Below are 18,869 nucleotides of genomic sequence, written 5' to 3' on the forward strand. Positions count from 1 at the left end.
ATAGGTCCCTGTGCTATACAGTAGGACCTTGTTGTATATCCATTTTCTATATAATTCAACAGAACTTTTTTGATGATTAAATAAGACAATGCTCTTATTGATAACCCTTGTGGACTTCAGTGGAATTACTTCAGATCCTCAAACCTGCAAGGCAGAAAGATTTTTATCCCCTGATAAAATCTCCTTTGCCTAGAAAGCACATTTGCCTATGGTGAATTTTTCTATAAAAATTGGGAGTACTTGGCACTTTTACTATCCAAATTAGGCAAAAAAGTTGTGATTTCATGTTATCATCAGCCCCCATTTTTGCCATTTCTGTTCTGAGACAGTAATAGGTTCAAAGCCATCTTTCACACTTACCTCGACCCTCTCCTTGCTGGAATATTTGCTCAGCTGTAGACTCAGGGCAGAATCTTTCTTCATCCATCTCCATAGCCAGGCAAGCTTGGCACATTGCACAACCCCTCGCAGCACAGTACAAGAGCAATGCAGGTGACACCCGGACATGACTTGGTATTGCATGTCATGGAGTAATTAAAATAGGGAGATGTGCTAGGCAGAATCCCAAAGTGGCTCAAGACTCTTGACCCCTGGGGTAAATCCTTGCAGAGTCCCCTTCCCTGGAGTGTGAATAGGATGGGTTTCATTTTGGTTATTAGGTAAAATGAGAAAGAGGTTTGGTGGATACAATGAAGGTCCCAAACCAGCTTGTCTTTGAGTTACTCCAAAGGAAATTTATCCTGAGTGAGTCTGACCGAATGAGGTGAACCCTTTAAAGGGACCTGGCACTTCATAAGGAAGAGATTTAAAGTACAAAAGATTCTCCTGCTGGCTTTGAAGAATTAGTCTGCCACATGAGCCGGCCTAGAGAGGGAGCAACATGACAAGGAGCCGAGAGTGGGCCCCAGCCAACAGCCAGCAAGAAAATGGGGGTCTCAACCACACAATCACAAGGGGATGACTCCTGTCAACAACCAGTGAGCTTAGTGTAAGACCCCGAACCTCAGGTGGGACCCCAGCCCAGATGACACCTTGATGCTAGTCTGGTGAGACCCTGACCAGAGAACCCAGTTAACCCGTGTCCAGACTTCTGACCCACAGAAAGCGTGAGATAACAGATGTGTACAGCTTTAAGTCTCTAAATGTGCGGTGGTATGTTTCGCAATAACTACATGGATGCGAAGTGTGTGCAGGAGTGAGAACCCGTTTGGCCATCCCTGTCGTTTTCTCTTGAGAGCCTGCATTTTCTGTGGCATTGCGGTAAAAAAATCAGTGTCCTTCTTTGCTCAGAAGGGAAGGGAAGTGTAAATTTTGGCAGGGCCTCGTGGAGATATAGCTCCCCAGGTGCTTGGTGAGTAGAAAGAAGTAGATAAGTGGGTTCTATTATCTTCACTACCCTGCCGAGGCCAAGGAGGAGAAGCAGGCTCTGAGGTGTAGACCCACGTACCTCCCTACCAGTCTAGATCTGGAAGCTTCTGGGTCCAGAGCTAAGAAGAGAGGTCCAGACTGAATATGGCTTTAGGAGGCACCTGCATATGGATGGTAATGAATCTGCAGTGGATGTCTCCATTGCCAGAAAGATTGTGAATGGTGAGAACAGAAGATGTGGGGAAGAATCCTGGAAAACACCTACGCTTACATTTAAGAAACAGCCAGAAAAGAGCAGGCTGGCAAAGCCAACTGAAGTGGAGCCGTGCAGGGGCAGGAAGGCAGTGGGGAGGGTGTGATGTCACAAGAGCCAAGGAAGAGAGGAGAGAAAAAGGGAGGATCAAAAGAACTAAACACGGCGGAGAGGCAGGTACGGTGCAGACCTGAGAAGGGCTTTACTCAACCTAAGGTTGACGAGGTTGTCAGAGATCTTGGCCAGAGCACCTTCAGAGGAGTATTGGGGCAGGAGCCAGAGCGAGGTGCTGTGACGGGTAAATACAGTACGGAGTAAGGATGGAGCATCATTCTTTCAAGAACTTTGTCTGGGGCTTCCCTGGTGGCGCAGTGGATAAGAATCCGCCTGCCGATGCAGGGGACATGGGTTTGAGTCCCGGTCCAGGAAGATCCCACATGCAGCGGAGCAACTAAGCCCGTGTGCCACAACTACTGAAGCCCACGTGCCTAGAGCCCGTGCTCCACAACAAGAGAAGCCACCGCAATGAGAATAGCCCGTGCACCGCAACACAAAGAGTAGCCCCCACTCGCCGCAACTAGAGAAAGCCCGTGTGCAGCAACGAAGACCCAATGCAGCCAAAAATAAATAAAATTAAATCTTTAAAAAAAATTTTTAAAAAAAGAACTTTGTGCAGGGTGGGGAGAGACAGGAGGAGGAGGACAGTGAGGGACTGTGGGGGGAGCAAGAATTGGTTTGAATTCTGATGGGAAGGAGTCAATATAGATGGAGAAGCCTCCCACCAAGAAGGACTTTTGTTCCCTAAGCCCAGGTCTTTTACAATATCTGCAAGCCTTTTGAGACGATGGGGGAGAATTTGGGATTGGTAAAGGGATAGGTGGGCTCTAAATTGTTTCTAGAGCCACATTTCTGTTCTTGTGAAGACTTGATTTGTAAGACAGTACAGTTGTTTTTAATTCGTCAAAAAAAAAAAAAAAAAAAACTGGGCTGCAACTTGAATGAAATAAGGTGCTGACCCACTCATCCAACTACATATCTGAAATTTGCTTCTTTGTATCGGAGAGAAGGTCTTCAACTAAGATGGAAATCAAAAGAAAAAAAATAGAAACGTAACGTATTTTTCTCTTACGTATTTATAAACTTTCCAGAGCACCTACTGTGTGTAAGGCCCCGGCTGCGTTGGATACTGTAGTTGGAGAGGGGTGGAGAAAGGTTGCAATTCGAGGTTAATAATTTTCCACCCTGTTCTTAGAAACATCTTCAAAGCCATGCTAACAGGTTGGCTCTGGTAGATAAAGTGCCATCAACCCTTGCCTCTGATGTTATTTGGTTCTCAGTCTTCCAGACATTGTTCCACTAATTGGCTTCCCAGAGCTGCTTGCTTGGCTCTGCCAAGGGGTGATTAACAGGCTATGCTGATGCGGCTCCCAGCCCTCCTGAGGGGTAGCACGTGAGCTGGAGCCCTTGGAAAGCTGGGGGCCGGAGAGGGTCCTTCCTAAGGCCAGAGCATCCCATGGTTCCGGAGGCCTGAGGCTAAATTCCATGCAAGGCGCCCTTGTGCTTTATTTTTTCTCTGCGTTGACCTATCCTGGGAAAGACTTGGGACAAAGTACCGTTGTTTAGCTTGTGGACACAAGAAACAAACAAAAAGACATGGCTAAGAAGGGAATGGGGCATTCTAAGCTTGGGCTTCTCAAACTATCTGTATAAAGGTTTGTTTTGTTTAATTTCTTGGTGTAGACTCACTTCCTGTCATTGGACCCGTAACACATTGTTCATGGACATGCCTTGGTTCAACGACCTGGCTTTGCTCAATTTCTTCTTTTAATAGTGATGCTAATTTGGATGCCTTACCCGTGCCCGGGGGTTAGGGGTGGTCAACCGTATTTACCTTCAGAGCCCAGCGAGCTCAGGTCAGAGCCTTCATTCCAGAGACTCTGTCTCACCCCCCTTCCAGTGGGTTTCCAGGGAAACAGGCCCCCAGACAAGGATTTGAGTGCTAGGAGATTACTAGGTAATGACCCCAGAAAGAATTGTTAAAAGATTGGGAAAATGAAATGAGCCAGGGAAGGAGTCACTAAGAGGGGGCATGAAAAGCAAGTCATCATGGGGGCAACTGGCCTTGGTCCTGCTCGGGGAAGTTCTGAGAAATCGGGGGACACTCACCTCGCAGTCAGTCCACTCAGGGCACAGGGTTTGGTGTTAATGCAGGGCTGCCACGCACAGGTTGAGAGCTGCTGGTGGTAATCCTTCCTCACTTCCTGCCCCCAGGCTCTAGTGTGCAGAGAGCTTCCAGGCAAGAACAGGCAGGGAGCTCAGGCTGGAACAGCTGGACAAGGACGGAGTCAGCAGCCTGTGCTACGCGTGCAGCCTCCAGGTACAGTGCCACAATGCCTGCGTTTTCCTTTTGCTCCGTGCCCATCGCATTGTTTGGAATTATCTATTTCCTTGTTTCTTTCATAGAGTCTAGGACCTAGACTGTGAGCTCCTCTAAGGCAGAGGCTGTTCCCTCGATCTCTGAACCTCATCGTAGGGTGTGGTCTTTAGTACCCAGAAGATGAGGAATGCATAACTCTGACCCTCACAACACCCCAGGGTGGGATTGCTCTTATCCTCATTTTATAGATGAAGAGACCGAGGCCCTGACGGTGCTGTGACCTGCACAAGGTTATGTAGCTAACCAGTGGCAGACTCAGATCTCCCAATTCCAAATCCTGGTTCTTCTTTGTCTGATTACAGCTACCTAGAATTTTCATCTCCATTCCTTACCCCCATGCTACCCTAACATGCACACACCTACACACACTTTTGACTCCCAATCTGTACATACTTGATACCTTTTTTTTTTTTTGGAAGCAGGCATGGCTTTCTTTGCAGAAGAGAAGCCATTTTTCACCTAAGCCATTTTGTGATCTAAGCCTGGCCACAGTGCTTGCCCTGGAACAGGTCTCAGTAATTCATGATCTTAAGGGAACAAAAGAATGCAGGAACAAACTGTTACCAGGCAAGAGAAGTAACAACAGCAAAGATAATGTATCCGGGGCAGGGGGGCAGGGGGCTTCCCTGGTGGCGCAGTGGTTGAGAGTCTGCCTGCCGATGCAGGGGACATGGGTTCGTGCCCCGGTCCGGGAGGATCCCACATGCCGCTGAGCGGCTGGGCCCGTGAGCCATGGCCGCTGGGTCTGCGCGACCCTACGATGAGGTTCAGAGATCGAGGGAACAGCCTCTGCCTTAGAGGAGCTCACAGTCTAGGTCCTAGACTCTATGAAAGAAACAAGGAAATAGATAATTCCAAACAATGCGATGGGCACGGAGCAAAAGGAAAACGCAGGCATTGTGGCACTGTACCTGGAGGCTGCACGCGTAGCACAGGCTGCTGACTCCGTCCTTGTCCAGCTGTTCCAGCCTGAGCTCCCTGCCTGTTCTTGCCTGGAAGCTCTCTGCACACTAGAGCCTGGGGGCAGGAAGTGAGGAAGGATTACCACCAGCAGCTCTCAACCTGTGCGTGGCAGCCCTGCATTAACACCAAACCCTGTGCCCTGAGTGGACTGACTGCGAGGTGAGTGTCCCCCGATTTCTCAGAACTTCCCCGAGCAGGACCAAGGCCAGTTGCCCCCATGATGACTTGCTTTTCATGCCCCCTCTTAGTGACTCCTTCCCTGGCTCATTTCATTTTCCCAATCTTTTAACAATTCTTTCTGGGGTCATTACCTAGTAATCTCCTAGCACTCAAATCCTTGTCTGGGGGCCTGTTTCCCTGGAAACCCACTGGAAGGGGGGTGAGACAGAGTCTCTGGAATGAAGGCTCTGACCTGAGCTCGCTGGGCTCTGAAGGTAAATACGGTTGACCACCCCTAACCCCCGGGCACGGGTAAGGCATCCAAATTAGCATCACTATTAAAAGAAGAAATTGAGCAAAGCCAGGTCGTTGAACCAAGGCATGTCCATGAACAATGTGTTACGGGTCCAATGACAGGAAGTGAGTCTCTCAACCACCGCGCCACCAGGGAAGCCCCCTGAGGGAAGACTTCTTGCTCTGCACCCTTGCCGCCTTCACCCTCCACACCTGAGTGAGCCCTCTTACACTCCCTCACCTGGAAACTGTGCTACGTTCCTCTTGGCAATTATTCCAGCTTGAAAGTGGACACTATTTATTGGCATCATCTGTGGGCAGGACAGCTTCCCCTTTTAGAGTCTAAATTCCCTGAGAAGAAGGGACAATGGCTGGTTTTGCTCAGCACTTCATCTCCAGCTCAGAGCTGGTGTTCAAATATTTGGATTGCATGAATGGATTAATGATCAAATTAAAAGCTAATCCTCACCAGCTCCTCCCAAGATAGCCATTATTAAGCTCATTTTATAGATAAGGAGACAGAAACTCAGAAGGTTTGGGCTTGCCTAAGGCCAAACAGCTTTTGAGGATGACAGCTCAGCATTTGGATTTAGAGCTGCCTGATTTCAACAGCGTGGGGACCTTGGGGAGGAAGGCTGGATGGAGTCATTTAGGGAAATTTGAGTCCTACCTGTTTGTTTTCTTTGTTGATGCTCATGAAATTATTTAGTTCTCTGTGTTGATAGGAAACTGAGGTGCAAGCAACACTAGGCTGGAGGAACGAAGATCATGACAAGGTGAGGCTCGGCCTCGGTCAGTCATGGGAATCAATGAAGTGGGGCGCCAGGTGTTTACCATTGTTCTACCAAGAGACCTGAACAGCAACACAATGCAGAGCGATTTCCTTGCCCAAAAATGGTTGTGTGCGTGTGTGTTGTTTTGTTTTGTTTTGCTCTTTTATCCTGAGGAAGCTGCATTCTTTGCTTGAATAATTGGTGGGATACCAAGTAAGCAGGCTGGGGACTTCCCTGGCGGTCCGGTCCAGTGGTTAAGACTCGGCACTTCCAATGCAGCGGGTGCTGGTTCGATCCCTGGTTGGGGAACTAAGATTCCACACGCCGCGTGGCGTGACCAAAAAAAAAAAAATAATAATAAAATAAATAAATACAAAGTAAGCAGGCAGGAAACTCACTGCTCTTGTAGGCAATTACTAGCCTAGGAGTTGAGAGATGGGGGCTCTGGGTGCAGCAGTGTCAGACCCCTCCTGTATCCACCACCCATCACCCTCGGTACGCATGTCCGACCCCAGACCCATTCTGACTGGAAACTAAAATGAATTAATCATCCTCAGCCCCTCACTGTCCTGCTCAGATTTACCCCACCTCCACCCCTGCCGCAGCTGGGCAGCCCCAACTTGCATGTGCGTAAAGAACCTAGATGATGAGCACTAAAAACCACGTGTCAGAAAGGGAGCTATTCCTTAAGGACTCATTACTTTGTAGACACAGTCTTTGACACCTCCCGCGCCCCAGCATTTTGTATCTGTTTAACTTTGTTGATCCCCGAAGACTGAACACACAGAGCCCTGGCTTAAGTCTGAAGAGTTGTCCCTATTGGGCTTAACAAGCCACTGCTTTTGACCGGCTTACTATGAGTGTCATTGCTTTCAGTGCCCCGTTCCACTGATCTTCACAGAATAATATTATGGAAAGATCAATAGAACTGTGTTTTTATTTTATTTATTTACTTATTTATATATTTTTAAAAGGTGGGTTTTTTTAAAATTAATTAATTTATTTTTGGCTGCATTGGGTCTTCGTTGCTGAGCGTGGGTTTTCTCTAGTTGCGGCGAGCGGGGGCTACTCTTCGTTGCGGTCCGCAGGCTTCTCATTGCGGCAGCTTCTCTTGTTGCAGAGCACGGGCTCTAGGCGCACAGGCTTCAGTAGTTGTGGCTTGTGGGCTCTAGAGCGCAGGCTCAGTAGTTGTGGCGCATGGGCTTAGTTGCTCCACGGCATGTGGGATCTTCCTGGACCAGGGCTCAAACCCGTGTCCCCTGCATTGGCAGACGGATTCTTAACCACTGTGCCACCAGGGAAGCCCTAGAACTATGTTTTCAAATTTAAAAAAAAAGTTGTTCTAACAGCAAAACCTTTTTTTTTTTTTTTTTTTCCCAAGTGATATCTTACAGGGAGCCTCAGTATAGAGGTCAATGTGGGCAGAACTGCTGATGTTGGAGGGTTTCAGGGGACCTGGAGGCCAGCCCAGGCCAATCCAGCCCTATGGAGCAGTGGAAAAGCCATCACTCTCAAATAATCACTCGAGTCCACTTGCAGCAAAGTTTGTAAACCAAAGGTATCGACTGTTGAAACTGAACTCTCATACAGCAGGCAGGGCCCCCATGTCCTGCCCTGAAATGTTTGTGATCCCCAAACCTTCTGATGTGTGAATATGTCTGCCTTTGCACATGGATAGTGGTCATGAGTGTCAGTGTGTAATTCATGAAAATGGACCCAGTGCTGGAAAGAACATACCAGCGAGGCCACCTGCAGTAGGTGGCCGGAGTGTGATCATTTTAAATTCTCAACCCGCATCCGTTCTTCTCTCCCTACCTACCATGTTCCCATTCTAATAACTGGGGTTCTGTGGCCATGGTCTTCACTCTCACCCTCATGGCGCTGTTAATGAATGTCAGTTCTAACATCTGGGGTCAACTGAGCCCTGGTCCCTGCTTCTCAGTCTGCTTCTCAGCTGCCTGAGTCTCTCGGTTTCCGACTAAAACTGGAGGCTGGGCCTTATCTGTCTCTGCCCACCTCCTTGGATCCGATGCCTTGCCTCCTGAGATGGTTATAAAGTGCATAAATCAGGGATGGACTTACAGTCGGCATTCAATATCATTTGACATTTTTGTTGTTGTCGTTATTTTTACTTTTTAAAAATTCTGACTCCTATTTCGTGCAACCCTGGAACCAGTGAAAATCATGTTTCACCCTCTTGGGATCATGAGGTCAGCTTTACTTTACCAGTAATGGCATGACATGTCATGGTTGTATGCACTTAATCTCTATCACAGCCCTCATGAGGGATTTATTGATCTTATTTTATAGCAAACGAACAAACAAAACCCCACGCCCTCAGATTGCTCTGCTCCCTCAGTGTTTCATTTGCAGATTGGGTATGAGAGGAAATCCCTTAATAAGTAAAAAGGTAATACAATATGAAAACACACACAAATACATACGAAAAGGCCAATTAGAACTGCTATTATAATGGTTACACTAGATAGTCCAGCATTGTCAAAGATCACGTTTTATTTTGAATTTTAGTAAGCAAAGTGGTTTTTGAAGTACGTATTTATTTGATTGGACTTAGGATCAGCTACGCCCACTGTCCAACTTCAGTGCTGATCTCAACGCTGCTCCTCCTGTACTTACGTTCTTGGGAAAAAGCATCCACGGCTCTTGGGAGGTTTTGTTTGCCTTTTCCTCCAATGAAAAGGGCCTCAGAAAAAAGGGTCTCGTTTAACGCTCTGATAAAAGCTTGGGAGCCTTTCCCTGGGAAAAATGCCCATGCTAACACAATCTTGTACATAATTTCAGGATGTTGATACATTCCCCCAAAGCCATGGAACCAGATAAAAACTCCTGTTTTCCAGTCCGGACATTGGAAGATGACGATGAAGTTGATATATGAAGAAGCACAAATTGGACAGCTGACCCTAATAAATCATAGAGGAGGAACAGGTGACAAGCACACACTCGTACCCACGTGACTGTACTTCTCCCAGCTCGCTCCAGCACAGGACAAGCGGCAGGTGTGGCTCACCGCCCCTGTGGCAAGGCGCTGACACGGTGAGAAGGACAGAGCAGAGGCAGGACCGGGCTGTGCTGATCTGATAAGGGGATTAAGTTTCGGCTTCCCTCCCACCATCCCTAATGCCCTCGGACTAAGCAGCTGCCCCAGCTCAGCTCTTCCTCGGATGCAAAACGTCTCTCTGCCCAGGCAGTCGCTGCATGCTGGCCCCCAGAGGCACCAGCCTTTCCTGAAACATGGTGATGTTCTTTACACCTTTGCCCAGGCATGCCCTCTGTGGGCGATGCCCCGCCCCTCCGGTCAAGTACCCACTTGCTCTTCAAGACTGGCTCAGGTTTCACCTCTGAGCTGTTGCCCTAGTTCTGGGGGTGGGTTTAGCTGCTCCCTCCTGCGCTCTGCTCGCCCCACACCCACCCCTCTCTTTCCTGTGCTTACTACGCGGTAAGTGTGGGACTCCTACAGCAGTTACTTTTTCACATGATTGTCTTCTCCATCAAGAGGATGAGCTTCCTGAGGACAAAGACCAGCTTCTTCCAAGCGTCTGGCGCATAACAGTTACTTTATAAACATTTCTGGTCGGACTTCCCTGGCGGTCCAGCGGTTAGGACTCTGAGTTTCCACTGCTGGGGCCCAGGTTCGATCCCTGGTCGGGGAGATAAGATCCTGCAAACCCGGCAGCATGGCCAAAAAAGAAAAAGAAAAGTTTTGGGGATGCTATGACTGAGTGATATATATATGGTCAACCTATGAAAAGAAAGCAGTATGATACAGGACACGTGTAGGAGACAGACACACTGGAGAGGCAGCAAGTTCATGAAAACTTCTTTCCTAAAAGTAAAGACAAGTCACGAGGGTATATAAGAGCTGCCTGAAGCGGAGGGAGCAGTGTGATACGTGAGCAGCTCAAACGGGACACAGACGGTGCACCTGGCAGGCCAGAGGCTCTGAACCTGGAGCCTGGACCCCAAGAGCCGCTTACAGCAGAGTCCCCGAAGGGCCTCCTGGAGCAGGAAGGTGCTGTGGGACTCCATCTGCCTTCCCCACACTCTGTAACAAGAGCAAGCGCTTGGTTTTGTTTGGTTTTGTTTTGTTTTATTTGGCTGCACCGTGGCTTGTGGGATCTTAGTTTCCTGACCAGGGAATCGAACCCGGACCCCCTGCAGCAAAAGTACCATGTCGTAACCACTGGACCGCCAGGGACTTCCCAAGAGCGAGCACACTGAAAGTTCGTTTTCGTGCAGAGGTCTCATTTTCCTAGTGCATCTCACACACCTAATGTTTATCAGGCCCACATGCTTTCATTTTCTTTTAATAAAATCTCTGGGCCTTAACCCTGAATTGAGAGGGTGTGGGAGGAGCGGTGTGGCAGGAGGACGAAGCTGGTGCAGGAAACGAGGCAGTCCTGCACAGACGGGAAGGGATGTTCCATCAGCAGGAAACAGCCCTCAAAACCAGTCACATCAGAAATGGGTGACACCATGATGAACTGTTAGTGACGAGACATAAATGTAAATTGAGGGGTCTGACAGAGGGAACTTAAGAGAGACAAGAGATGTAACTCCCCCTCCCCCCTGAGCAATCACCTTCAGCGGACACTGCCATTTGGAGCCTCAAAACCCTAGGCATCGGGTTAGCCCCGTGTCTGCACGTATGTTTAGCCACAGACCACTTTTCTGGAGTACATCCTATACAGTAAGTCCAACAGGTCCAGCAGATAAAGGAGAAGCAGCAGTGAGGGGGCCAGAGGCTGCACACTTCCCCCTCTCCTCCCCGAACCCAGTACCCCTGGAGGCAGGAAGGTCTCTGAGGAAGCCAGTTTGAAACCTATTGCACTAAATTACTGGTCTTAGTCTTGGCATCCCAAACTCCAATGACCCCAAAGTCCAGATGGACAACATAAAAGAGTGACACTGGCTTGTTTTGGCTTTGACAAAATTGGGGTGTCCTAATAGAGGGAACCCCAGAGGAAAAGCTGTGCTTCCTCCACGGGATTGATTGTTGCTAGACTCTGGCAGACCGAGGAATGCAGCCGGTTCTGTGTTCACAGACCAGATTTTTCCATTGAAGCCAGAAATCCAGATTTTCCCATGAACTCACCTGACTTTAAAAAAAAAAATTAATAGACTATTTTTTAGAGAAGTTTTAGGTTACAGAAAAAATGCATGGAAAGTACAGGGAGTTCCCATATACTCCCTCCCCCAGCCCCATTCCAGTTTCTCCTATTATTAGCATCTTGCCTTAGTGTGGTACATCGGTTACAATTGATGAACCAATATTGCTACATCATCACTAACTAAAGGCCATAGTTTACATTCATTCTTCGCGTTGTACATTCTATGGATTTAGACAAATGTATAATGGCGTGTATCTGCCAACACAGTACGAACCAGAGGCATTTCGTTGCCCTCAAACTTTTCTGTGCTCCACCTATTCATCCCTCTTCACTTACCCTCCCAGCAACCCCTGGCCACCACTGATCTTTTCACTGTCTCTGTTCTTTTCCAGAATGTTCATATCTTTGGAACTGTACAGTATGTAGCCTGTTCAGACAGGCCTCTTTCACTTCGGAAATATGCATTTAAGTTTCCTCCACGTAACTCCCGATTTTTAACTACTGAAAATAAATTGAAATAGTCACAAAATACTGAAAGGTAGACCTTCATCCTACACCTCTCTTGGTTGGATGAGGAGGTACGTTTCTCTCGCTTTTTACAACCGGTATTGGAGGTGGGGGATGGGGGAGAGGGAGAGGGTCATCTCAGAAATGGAGGCAAATGTGAGGGAGAAATGGTTCCTGAAGGAAGCATGGCTTCCAGTTTCCAGTTTTGCTTCTGCTTTCTGGTTCAAGCTCGCTCAGCTTGGGATGAGCCCCTCCACCTTCAGTGTGCCTGCCTCACCCAGAATCCCACCTGGTTCTCACTCCATCCTCTTTCTCCCCCACTCCCACCCACCCCACTTGATTCAGAGAGAGAGAGCACAGTGAAAATGCCCGTGGAGGCCCTATGTTCTCCCTCCCGGCTGTGTCCGTGGCCAGGGTTTGCCCAGAAGCATCCGGCAGAGCCATCCCCCAATAAGATTTAGCAGCCCTGGCTGCCGGCAGCCAAAGCCAGTGATACCTGGATAATATTTCTTAACATGAGGTTCACAGCTTGTTTTTATGCTCATGCAACATTCATATAAGAAGAACCATGTTTGCTTTTAAAACTTGTGGAGCAGCTTAAGAACATGGGTCTGGAATCAGTCCTGGGCTCAGATGACATTTCTGCTGCCGCTAACTAGCTAAATCCATACCCACTCTGGGCCTCAGTTTTCTCATCTGCAAAAATGAGCACAATAATGCCTTCTCTGAGAGCTATTAAGAAGATTGAATGCTGCATGTGGCTTACACACAGAAATGTGCACTGAGCGTCAGTTCCTTGTCTGCTCCTTACGGGGAGCTAGAGACCTGGGTCTTAGTTCCAGCTTTGTTATCATCCAACTTTGTGTCTAGGAATTAGTCACAAATCGGAGACCACAAGCCAGCAGCTGCCCTGCTCCTATTTATTTTTTAACTTTTTAAAAATTGAAAACGCTTTTTTAAAATTGAAGTATAGTTGCTATACAATATTATATGTTATAGGTGTACAATATAGTGATTCACAATTTTTAAAGGTTTTCCTCCATTTATAATTATTGTAAGATATTGGCTATATCCCCCGTGTTGTACAATATATCCTTGTAGCGTATTTTATGCCTAACATCAATAGTTTGTACCTCTTACTCCCCTACCCCTATATTGCCCCTACCCCCTTCCCTCTCCCCATTGGTAACCACTAGTTCTCTATATCTGTGAGTCAGCTTCTTTTTTGTTATATTCACTAGTTTGTTGTATTTTTTAGATTCCACATGTAAGTGATATCATACAGTACTTGTCTTTCTCTGACTTATTTCACTTAGCATAATACCCAAGTCCATCTATGTTGCTGCAAATGGCAAAATTTCATTCTTTTTTATGGCTGAGTAGTATTCTGTTGTGTGTATGTATGTGTGTGTGTGTATATATATATATATATATATAAAAAATATATCTCACATCTTTTTTTTTTTTTTAGCGGTACGCGGGCCTCTCACTGTTGTGGCCTCTCCCGTTGCGGAGCACAGGCTCCGGATGCGCAGGCCCAGCGGCCATGGCTCACGGGCCCAGCCGCTCCGCGGCATGTGGGATCTTCCCGGACTGGGGCACGAACCCGCGTCTCCTGCATCGGCAGGCGGACTCTCAACCACTGCGCCACCAGGGAAGCCCTCACATCTTTTTTAACTTTTTATTTTCTATTGGACTATAGTTGGTTAACAATGTTTTGTTAATTTCAGGTGTGCAGCAAAGTGATTCAGTTATACATATACATGTATCTATTCTTTTTCAAATTCTTTTCCCATTTAGGTTGTTACATAATACTGAGCAGAGTTCCCTGTGCTATACAGTAGGTCCTGGTTGGTTATCCATTTTAAATACAGCAGTGTGCACATATCAATCCCACACTCCCAATCTATCCCTCCCCCCCACCCTTCCCCCCACCCCTGTAACTATAAGTTCATTCTTTAAGTCTATGAGTCTGTTTCCGTTTCGTAAATATGTTCATTTGTATCAATTTTTTTTTTTAGATTCTGCATATAAGTGATATTTGTCTTTCTCTGTCTGACTGACTTAACTCGGTATGACGATATCTAGCTCTACCCATGTTGCTGAAACTGGCATTATTTCATTCTTTTTAATGGCTGAGTAATATTCCATTGTATATATACACCACAACTTCTTTATTCATTCATCTGTTTTTCTTTTTTTAACTACATGCATCCATTTATTTATTTATTTTTATTTTTTATTTTTTAATTTATTTTTGGCTGTGTTGGGTCTTCGTTGCTGCTTTCAGGCTTTCTCTAGTTGTGGCGAGTGGGGGCTACTCTTCGTTGTGGTGTGCGGGCTTCTCATTGTGGTGGCTTCTCTTGTTGCGGAGCACAGGCTCTAGGCACTTGGACTTCAGTAGTTGTGGCTCGCGGGCTTAGCTGCTCCGCGGCATGTGGGATCTTCCCAGACCAGGCATTGAACCCATGCCCCCTGCACTGGCAGGTGGATTCTTATCCACCGTGCCACCAGGGAAGTACCCATTCATCTGTTGATGGACACTTAGGTTGCTTCCATATCTTGGCAATTGTAAATAATGCTTCTATGAACATTAGGGTGCATGTGTCTTTTTTTTTTTTTTTTTAACATGTATCTTTTCTAATTCGTGGAAAACCTTTTTTTAATGGAACATCTTTTTATATACACTCAGAAAGTACACATATCAGGGCGTTCTCTGGTGGTCTAGTGGTTGAGATTTGATGCCTTCACTGCCGTGGCCCAGGTTCAATCCCTGGTCAGGGAACTGAGATCCCACAAGCTGTGCGGCGTCACAAAAAGAAAAAGAGAAAAGAAAGAAAGAAGGAAAATATACATATCATAACTCTGCACCTTGATGAATTTTCAAAAACTGAACACAGTATATACTCAGGGCCCAGATGGGAAATAGCATCCCCAGAACCTTCTCGCTCCCCCTTCTAGTCGCTCACCCTGCAAGAGCATGACTACCATCCTGACCTCCAGCACCCTCAATTGTAGCTCTGCCTGTGTTTGTACCTTATATAAATGGAATCCTGCAGTACGTGCTCCTGGGTCTGGTTTCTTTTGCTCAACACTGTTTGTGAGATTCATCCATATTGTTGGGTGTGGCTGTAGATTGTCCATTTTTATTACTGTATTGTAGGGCTGGCATTCTACGGCTGGCAGGCCAAATTCAACCTTCCATCTGTTTTCATAACTAAAGTTGTGGGGTTTTTTGTTTTTGTTTTTCTAAACATAGCCATGCCGATTAAGTTCTGTACATGTCTATGGCTGCATTCTGCACTGCACTACAGAGACAAAAGCTGAGAAGACCATAAGGTCCACAAAGCTGGAGATACTATCTGGCCCTTTATAGAGAAAGCTCTGGGACTTCTATATAGTATTCCATTGTGTGAATATACTAACATTTATTTATTCATTTCACTGTTAATGAGCAGTTGTGTAGTTTCCGAGTTGGGGCTATTAAGAGTAATGTGCTAAGAACATCTCTTAAATGTCTTTTGGTGAAACATGCGTGTGCACTTGTGTTGCGTCTGTTCCTGGGAGTGAATTTGTTAGATCATAGGGCAGAGGTGAGTTTAACCTTATCAGAAACCGTCCATCAGTTTTCCAAAGTGGTTGTGCCGTTACCTCTCCCGTGAGCAGTGTCCGGAGCTCCACTTGCCCCATACGCTCTCTGCACTGGTATTTCCTGCCCTTATCATTTTAGCCATTTTCCCTGCTCCCATTTTGATGCTTCTCCTCTTTCTATAAGTTATTTCTCAGTTTGTGGTTGGGCACCTCCAGGGTTAGAGCACTCACTGCATCTAGGGGGCAACTGTTTCATCTTTGGACACTTTGTTTTCTTAAGAAGCTCTTCTTCATTGGATCACCTTTTGGATATTTAAAGATCAACACATGTGTCCCCACTGAATGCTGTCTTCTCCCAGGGAAAGAACACTAAACATTTCCAGCTTCTTTAAAGTCACTTGGAAAATATGGTTTGCGTGCCCTCACCATCCTGGTTGCCTGGTGAACAACAGGCTTAGCATCTCTGGACCTCAGTTTACCCATCTGTAAAATAAGGTTTGACTCAAAGATCTTTAAAGTCATTTTAACTCCAACATTCTGTGCTAAACCTTAACTTGGGAACCCTTGCAGAGATACCCCTATACATTTCTAAACAGGGGCCACCCTCCCCTAAATGTTCCTGTTAATGTTTATCTGCTGACAGTAGCAAATGGAGACATTTATTCATTCCATTTCTCTTCCTTCCGACATAGTTTCTGAGAGCCAAGGATGTTCCAGTTGTGGCAGAAGGAGCTCATGGTGGTAAGACTGATGTGGGTTTCTCCTGTCACACACACGGCTCCAGCAGGAAGCAGGAAGGGAAAGTGGATTGTGTGCCGGGGGGACCCCGTATCGTCCATGGGAGGCTGTAAGTGTGCCAAGTGCACTTTAAGAAGGCGAGATCAGGGGAGATGTCGGCACTGATGAACTTCACCAGAGGCTGGAGGGTGACTGGGGGAGGGAGGAGTTGGTGCTTGCCTGAGCCTGGTCACTGGAGGACGGTAGACTGAGGCATCGGGGGAATGCAGGTTTCACCCTCAGCCTTCTCAGGATTTATTCGTTTGCAGCAAATGACTCCCAGGCCAGACTGCTCTCTGCTTTCTTTTTGACATAAGTGTCAGTGGTGTGTAAGGATGGAAGAATAGGTCAGCAAGTCTGGATGTCAGCCCCCTCTGATGTTTGAATTTTGCAGAGACCAGCCTAATTTTTAAAAAATCAATTTATTTATTTTTGGCTATGTTGGGTCTTCGTTGCTGCATGCAGGCTTTCTCTCGTTGTGGCGAGAGGAGGCTGCTCTTCGTTGCGGTGCGTGGGCTTCTCATTGCGGTGGCTTCTCTTGTTGCAGAGCATGGGCTCTAGGTGCATGGGCTTTATAGTTGTGGCCCGTGGGCTCAGTAGTTGTGGCACATAGGCTTAGTTGCTCCACATCACTTGGGATCTTCCCGGACCAGGGCTCAAACCTGTGTCCCCTGCATTGGCAGGTGGATTCTTAACCACGGCGCCACCAGGGAAGTCCAAGACCAGCCTAATTTAACTGACCCAAACACTGTCAAAATGTGAAGGCAGGACAGAGAAGATGAAAATACTAATTAGGTTTGCAAGATATTAAATTCCGCAGTCTAATAGGAACACAGCTTTGAATTTTTAAAAAGAAAACCTAGCTGTCATGTGTTAATTCATTTAAGCCTCACAATTTAAGCCCATGCAGTGGAGAAGATCACCCTTGTTTTATGAATGGGGAAACTGAGACACTGAAAGCTTTAGAACTTGCCCAGTTTGTAAGGATGAAACCAGGATTACAAACTCAGGCTGTCTAGTTTTACAGGCATTGCTCATAATCACGATCCTTTTAAATACAAGTACAATCATAGCGCTTCATGTTTGCGAGGAAACCTTCACTTGCAGGTCAGAATTGGAGGCCTGGCAGCTTGGCTAACTGGTGTTGGAATGGTGAGCTGATGAGATCCCAGCGCGGGGAGCTACCTAATCTGACTCTCCCCCAGTTTTACTGATGGGCTTAGGAATGGATGTCTCAGGGTCACAGAGCTCACTAGTGTCAACTATACTGTCAATAATAATGACATAAAAAAAATTACTCCACGAGGGCAAGGAAGTTCCCAGAGGAAAGCTGGATGCTGTCACTGGGAGAAGGCAGGCCAGAAGAATGGACGTTTGCCATGGAGTGAGCATAACTTGTCCAAGGTCACACAGCCAACAAATGGCAGAATCAAACTTGAACTCAAATCCATCTTACATCGAAGCTTAAGGTAAAAATGATATCCCCCTTTTATACCAAACCTTGAATGACAGAATCTTCTCTTTTCTTTTCAGCCAAGCATGTGGTCAGCTGGTTGTTTAGAAAGTAAATTCTTGGGTACACTTTATGAGTATTTTCTTGTGGGCTCATGATGGAATGAATGGTAGATTTTATTAACGGTCCCAATTCTTCACTCTACCCTGTGGTAACACCCTTTGTCCTGGGAATTTATCTTCTCTTACCAAAAAGCTGAGTATATTTCCTTTACTGTTGATTCTGAATTTGGCCATGTAACTTGCTTTGGTCAATGGGATGGTAGAAGAGACTTGAAAAAGCACTTGACATTTCCACTTGCCCTTTTTGGCTTCTGCCATCACCATGAAAAGGACATACGTAGGCTAACTCGCTGTCCCAGGAGGAAGACGGAAGCCACATGGAGCAGAGCTGCCCCAGCTAAGGGGTCCCAGCCAAGCTCAGCAGAGTCCCAGTCCCCACTCAACCGGAACACACAGGTTCACCCCAACTTTCATCCCTTGATCCATCCTCCATCCTTCCACACTCTCCCTTCCTTTAATAACTGTTTATTGGGTCTCCAGATGGGCCTGGCACCCTGCTAGGCTCTGGTAGTCCTCCTGTTTTTGTTTTTCTTTAAAATAAATTTATTTATTTTATTTATTTATTTTTGGCTGTGTTGGGTCTTTGCATGGGCTTTCTCTAGTTGTGATGAGCGGGGGCTACTCTTTGTTGCGGTGCGCGGGCTTCTTACTGCGGTGGCTTCTCTTGTTGCAGAGCACAGGCTCTAGGCACGCAGGCTTCAGTAGTTGCAGCATACGGCCTCAGTAGTTGTGGCTCGTGGGCTCTAGAGCGCAGGCTTAGTAGTTGTAGCGCACGGGGCTTAGTTGCTCTGCAGCATGTGGGATCTTCCAGGACCAGGGATCGAACCTGTGTCCCCTGCACTGGCAGGCGGATTCTCAACCACTGCGCCACCAGGGAAGCCCAGTCCTCCTGTTTTATCCTCCTTGTTGCTGGGCTCCAAGGCCACCCCTTGGAGGTGGCCCCCCACTTTTTGTTTTATCCTCCTTGTTGCTGGGCTCCAAGGCCACCCCTTGGAGGTCCCCCCCACTTTTTGTTTACATTGCCCAGTTACTATTGCTTGCGG

At 46.9% G+C, this 18,869-nt stretch overlaps 1 long non-coding RNA gene across 1 annotated transcript; it reads left to right on the forward strand.

Moving 5' to 3' along the window:
- Positions 1–5,624: 5,624 nt before the first annotated feature.
- On the forward strand, positions 5,625–18,389 carry LOC137210763 (uncharacterized). The gene is made up of 5 exons (XR_010936703.1): positions 5,625–6,250; positions 7,629–7,805; positions 9,050–9,301; positions 11,769–11,954; positions 13,355–18,389. It is a non-coding gene; the product is annotated as an uncharacterized lncRNA (long non-coding RNA).
- Positions 18,390–18,869: the final 480 nt, after the last annotated feature.

Source organism: Pseudorca crassidens, chromosome 17, assembly GCF_039906515.1.
Source record: "Pseudorca crassidens isolate mPseCra1 chromosome 17, mPseCra1.hap1, whole genome shotgun sequence".
Classification (NCBI taxonomy): Eukaryota; Metazoa; Chordata; class Mammalia; order Artiodactyla; family Delphinidae; genus Pseudorca; species Pseudorca crassidens.